We start from the raw sequence: 5,840 nt of genomic DNA on the forward strand, positions 1-5,840 counted from the left end.
CGCGAAACGCGACTCGTCATGTCACGTGATCACAACACAACAACGCGCCGGAAATTCTTCTTCTTGTTCCTCGTTTATTGACGCTCGGCAAGCAGCGATTTGACACATTGCCGCCCCCAGCTGGTGGTGGGTGGAATAGAATTAAAAACAAAAACTCGTCATATTGCTCGGGTTTCTGAGAGAGACTGAAAGCATCACCTTCTCTACAAACCCCTACGACACCCAGAAATGTCCTTGCTGCATCTACAATTATGCCGATTATCTCCTATTTTCTTTCTGCTCCAGCAGTGCAGTTAATTACCCTTGCCAAAAACTCAATCTGGTGCTTCCAAAAGTGAAACTCGGCATGCTTCCTGGCTGACTTGTCCTCCTCAAGTTCTTGTCTCACATCATTAGGGGTCCAAGCAGCGAAGCTGGTGGAACCCCTATCGTATTTGTTAGGATTATTATTGTTTTTCTCCGCTGAAAGTGTGTGAGGCTCAGCAACCATACGTCCTAGACCAACCAACTTTGGTACGTGGATTCCTATGGCCCCCCACTACTCAGGCACCACAAATCACCTATGCCAGCCAGATGGTGGCGCTATAACAAAGGGTCACGCGTAATTCTCATTGTTTCTCTCCACTCTTTTAGCAGCTCAGCATACGACAATCCCCTTTCTGCTCTCATCTTGAGCACTTTCGCTTCCTTAATTCCTTTTGGACACTGCTGATCCCCTATCGTGATTTGCGCGACGCACGAAACAGGCCTGTACTGCTATGAATTCGTTTTTTCATCTATCTATCTATCTATCTATCTATCTATCTATCTATCTATCTATCTATCTATCTATCTATCTATCTATCTATCTATCTATCTATCTATCTATCTATCTGTCTATGTACTTTGTTAAAAGAAACACTCAACGGTAGGGAAAGTGCTCAACAAATGAGCAAAATAATCCAGTGAGTGAAGTAAATTCTTTATAAGACAGTACAGCTGTCATGGTTGCTTACAGCATGAAACAGGCTTGTACTGTCTCATAAAGACTGTACTTGACTCACTGGATTTTATCCAAACCGCTTATCCTGCTCTCAGGGTCGCGGGGATGCTGGAGCCTATCCCAGCAGTCATTGGGCGGAAAGCTGGGAGACACCCTGGACAGGCCACCAGACCATCGCAAAGCCCCCCCCACACCACACCACACCACACCACACCACACCACACCACACCACTCTCTCACACACACCCACACACACCAAGAGACAATTTAGTATGTCCGATTCACTTGACCTGCATGCCTTTGGACTGTGGGAGGAAACCCATGCAGACACAGCGAGAACATGCAAACTCCACACACACACAGAGGATGACCCGGGACCTTGGACTACACCAGGGCTAGGACCCTCTTGCTGTGAGGCGACCGCGCTAACCACTGTGTCACCATCCCGCCCTCTCTACTAAATCATGGCTTACTATTACTGCAAACTGTTACAGACCTGGATAGGAAACGCACCAACAAATTTAACACACGATGCCAGGGACATCTGAATGGCTGGGAGAAAAATCTACGTACTCCTGATGCTATGTGAAGCAGGGATGCCTAATGTCTGCTCTAGGATGGTGTCATTTGAATTTAAAGGGCCGGCTTGATATTTGAAAAGATTCATTCATTCACAACCTTTATGGCACTTGGACAGAGTATCTAGGATTATCTGCCCTTGGGTCATACCCCTCCTCATAAAGGTATGAGCGAGGCTACGTCAGGATCTGACATGTAAATCTTGACACACATATATATATATATATATAGAGAGAGAGAGAGAGAGAGAGAGAGAGAGAGGGAGAGAGAGAGAGAGATGCAGCTGTGATGGCCTGGCGGCCTGTCCATGGTGTCTCCCTCACCTCCCCACTGACTGCTGGGATAGGCTCCAGCATCCCCGCGACCCTGAGAGCAGGATAAGCGGTTTGGATAATAGATGGATGGATGGCTAAAGATACAGAAGACGGGAAGAAATGGAAACGGATGATCCGCTGTGGTGACCCCTAACGGGAGCAGCCGAAAGTAGTAGTAGTAGACATATATATATATATAGAATCTCCCTCTCACCCTTTTTCGGATGGTGTGTGTCTTCCTCAAGCTCCGGTCCTCGACCGGAGGCCTGGGAGTTTGAGGGTCCTGCGCAGTATCTTAGCTGTTCCTAGAACAACAATCTTATGGACAGAGACCTCAGATGTTGTTCCTGGAATCCGCTGGAGCCACTCTCCCAGTGTGGGGGTCACAGCCCCTTGTGCTCCTATTACCACTGGGATCACTGTGAATTTGACCTTTCACATCTGATCTAGTTCTCCCCTCAGCCCTTGGTATTTCTGTAGCTTCTCATGCTCTTTCTTCCCGATGTTGCCGTCGCTCGGGACTGATACAGCAATCATACATGGACATGGACAAGGGCCGCGATCCTGGAATTGAGATATATACACACACACACACACATATATATATATATATATATATATATATATATAGATGAAGTTTTAGTTTATCTGGTTGAAATGTATTATGAGTTGTGCAGGTTTTTTTGTTCCTATGGCAACACCATCATGGCAAAATAATCAAATCGCCGCCGCTAAATTGGGTATGAGCTACATTTGTAGAGGAATGAAGTGATGAAAGAGGAACTGTACGTTTAAATAAAAACCTCCGGGCCTTATCTGACGTGGTATTGGGATTTTTTTTTTACATTTTCTAACAGATCTTTATGAATCACTTGGTGTAGCTTGCAGTTGGGGCAGGGATGCGCAATGTGAGCTGGCGGTGGCCGAAAAGAAAAAACCAAAACCCAAACTTATTTCAGCTTTGTTTTTCTCAGAGCAGATCAGAAAAAAGTCCCAGCAACGAAGACCAGGCACCAGATGACAACCCGGCGAGGAGGACCGAGGGAGTCCGAGGGAAGAGCGGTGGCGATAAAGCGTCTCCCTCGGCAAAGCTGAAGTCTGCTCACCCGCAGGCCGGGCTGTCGTGCTTCCCCTACTTGGAGAAAGTGGAAACCATGCGCTGCTTCTGGGAGATGAAGATGGAGCTACAGGTATCTGTCACGCTTGTCTATGTCCCATAAGAGACGTGCACATTCAGAACTGTAGACACGTCACTGGCAGTGACATGCGCAGTACATGTGTCAGCACTTGTGTCCGCGTGGCATGAATGAACCATGCTTAACATACTTCGGCTTTATTCTGGCTGAGAAACATTTTCATTTAGTTTACTCCCCGTTCAAAAAGTGCGTTAAAACTAACCCCTTCATATTCACAGCCTGACTTGCATCATTGTTGACTCGTGACACCCAATGTCCAAGGCCTTTTAAAACTACTACTGCTACTTTCGGCTGCTCCCATTAGGGGGCGCCACAGCGGATCATCCGTTTCCATCTCTTCCTGTCCTCTGCATCTTCCTCTGTCACACCAGCCACCTGCATGTCCTCCCTCACCACATCCATAAACCTCCTCTTTGGCCTTCCTCTTCTCCTCTTCCCTGGCAGCTCCACATTCAGCATCCTTCTCCCAGTATACCCAGCATCTCTCCTCCACACGTGTCCAAACCATCTCCATCTTGCCTCTCTTGCTTTGTCTCCAAACCGTCCAACCTGAGCTGTCCCTCTAATATACCTGTTCCTAATCCTGTCCTCCTTCATCACTCCCAATGAAAATCTTAGCATCTTCAACTCTGCCACCTCCAGCTCCACCTCCTGTCTTTTCATCAGTGCCACTGTCTCCAAACTATATAACATAGCTGGTCTCACTACTATCTTGTAAACCTTCCCTTTAACTCTTGCTGGTGCCCTTCTGTCACACATCACTCCTGACCCTCTTCTCCACCCACTCCACCCTGCCTGCACTCTCTTCTTCACCTCTCTTCTGCACTCCCCGCTACTTTGGACAGTTGACCCCAAGTATTTAAACTCATACAAGTATTTAAACTCATATGCCTTGGTCCCTTTTACTGTCCTCCCTCTCATTCATGCATAAGTATTCAAACTTATTAAAAGTTGTAGACCACCAGAGAGTGCTAATGGTCTCAACATCACATTTGGGTTGAACTAGGCACTGTTGAATATTACCAAGCACAGGGTGTTGACTCTCCCTCACTTCTTGTGATACACAGCAGAGACCCTTGTGCAACTATCCGCACTGACGCTGTAACAATCCTCGCAGGGATTTTTGTTTCTTTTGGGTGGCAGTAGCTCAGGAGGTAGAGCAGCTCATTTGATAACTGGAGGGTTGCTGGCTCAGTCCTCAGCTCCCTCCTTGCAAAAATGTTGAGGTGTCCCTGAGCAAGACACCTAACCCCTAACTGCTCTCAGTGAGCTGGTTGTTAAATTGCATGGCTGACACCGCCATTGATGTATGAGTGTGTGTGTGTGTGTGTGTGTGTGTGTGTGTGTGCATGGGTGAATGTGAGACACTGATTAATTGTAAAGCGCTTTGAGTGGCTGTTGCAGCGAGAAAAGTGCCAATATAAAATGCAGTCCACTGACCATTTTTAACAATAGACACATTATCCCACCATGTCTAGCGGAGGATAAAGTGGATCATTATCTCGCCACACAGTCCTCTGTGTGGAGTTTGGATGTTCTCCTCGTGTCTGGTGGGTTTCCTCCGGGTGCTCCGGTTTCCCCCCACAGTCCAAAGACATATAAGTCAGGTGACTTGGCCGTACCAAATTGTCCCTAGGTGTGAATGTGTGTGTGTGTGTGAGCCCTGTGATGGCCTGGCGGCCTGTCCAGGGTGTCTCCCCACCTGCCGCTCAGTGACTGTCGGGATAGACTCCAGCATCCCCGTGACCCTGAGAGCAGGATAAGCCATTTGGATAATGGATGGATTAGCTTGCCATTTTTAAGCCCTACCTACCCTGCAAGCATTTGTGGAATGCATTCACTACATCAGTCTCATTTGTCAATCACACAGGAGCACCGAAATAGTGTGATATGTAGTCTCGGATCCAATTAATCAGATGCGGTATTGGCAATGCGAGTAGTCTCTATGATCCGCAAGTGAGACATAGTGTAAATACTCTATTGCACACCTGAAACCAGTCATTTTTTTCCCAACTGAGGAAGCCAGTATATTCATTAGAGCAGCAAGGGGACGGCTACTGCCAAGAAGTGAGTTCATTATTTCACTTGACAGGGTAAACTGTGAGGCCAGAGGTGCCCGGGGTCTGTTCCCAGACATACTGCACATAGCCGTGGCTGTTTTAGTGTTTCTCCTGCGGCTCCTCCAGAGCGCCGGTGCTAATGAGTTGATGCGGTCTTGGCCATGCCATGATTGTGTGCCTTTTACCCCCAGTGTGTCGTTGTTGCACCATCCAGACTGAGCAAGGATTAATTCTCAGAGGTTTATTTGTTTATTTATGGGCCCTCATTCCAAAAATACAACATGCAGTAATTAAGTTGATTTGGATGGGGATGTGACAGTATGGTGGCATTTCGGTCATAGTTATTCTAACACCGGGTGTTTCAATAAAGAGCGTAATGCTAAATTCAATTACTGCAGCTGGACTGTGCCAAGCATAATATGGGAATTATGCTTCCAGTGAAATGTGAAAGGGCCAATACCCAATCAGAAGCAAGTGAGTGAATGACACCACATGACAGTCAGTCTGTGTGACATTTGCGACTGTAATTCAATATCACAGGCTATTTATTTACTGGAGGATCCAAGTGTCTGTGGTGACAGGGAGGCCAGACCCCTTCTCATCGCCTTCTTTGACTTATTGTGACTCATTATTTTCAAGTCTAGCATTGTATTGAAAGTTCACGTGGTATCCGGTTGCCTTACGTATTCATCCACGTGGTTTCTGAAGG

The sequence above is a fragment of the Lampris incognitus genome, chromosome 14 (genome assembly GCF_029633865.1).
Source record: "Lampris incognitus isolate fLamInc1 chromosome 14, fLamInc1.hap2, whole genome shotgun sequence".
Lineage (NCBI taxonomy): Eukaryota > Metazoa > Chordata > Actinopteri > Lampriformes > Lampridae > Lampris > Lampris incognitus.